Consider the following 459-nt stretch of genomic DNA (forward strand, 5'->3'; position numbering starts at 1 on the left):
GGGCCTGAGAGGAAAGGAGGGTGGGGCTACAGGCTGAGTACCCCCCCAAAGAGGCGGGGCTAGAGCCGGAGCCGGGATATTGGGGGCGGGGCCCGCGCCTGGAGTGACGGGAGCGGAGGCGGGGCGTGGGGGGGGGGTCACGTACTATTCACGTGACCCCGTGGGGCGGGGGCACTTGGCGGGGGTGTACCCGCACCTCTTCCTCCCTCCCCCCGAGGAGTTTGGGGAGCTGCGGACCTGGTCGGAGACCCCGCACTGCCGCATGGGGGCCGTGCTCGTTGATCCTGCCCAGCCCCGGCCCGTCCGCCCCGCACGCGGTGCCAGGGCCGCCGGCCGGAGCGGATGCGGTCTGCGTGGGGCCTGGCTGGGCCCTGCGGGCAGGGAGAGGGACAGGGGCCGGGCCTGGGCAGAGCCACGGACATAAGGCCTGCCAGTGACCCGGTCTTGCCCCTTCCTCGG

The sequence above is a fragment of the Gavialis gangeticus genome, unplaced genomic scaffold (assembly GCF_001723915.1).
Source record: "Gavialis gangeticus isolate Ggan-Ray unplaced genomic scaffold, GavGan_comp1, whole genome shotgun sequence".
Classification (NCBI taxonomy): domain Eukaryota; kingdom Metazoa; phylum Chordata; order Crocodylia; family Gavialidae; genus Gavialis; species Gavialis gangeticus.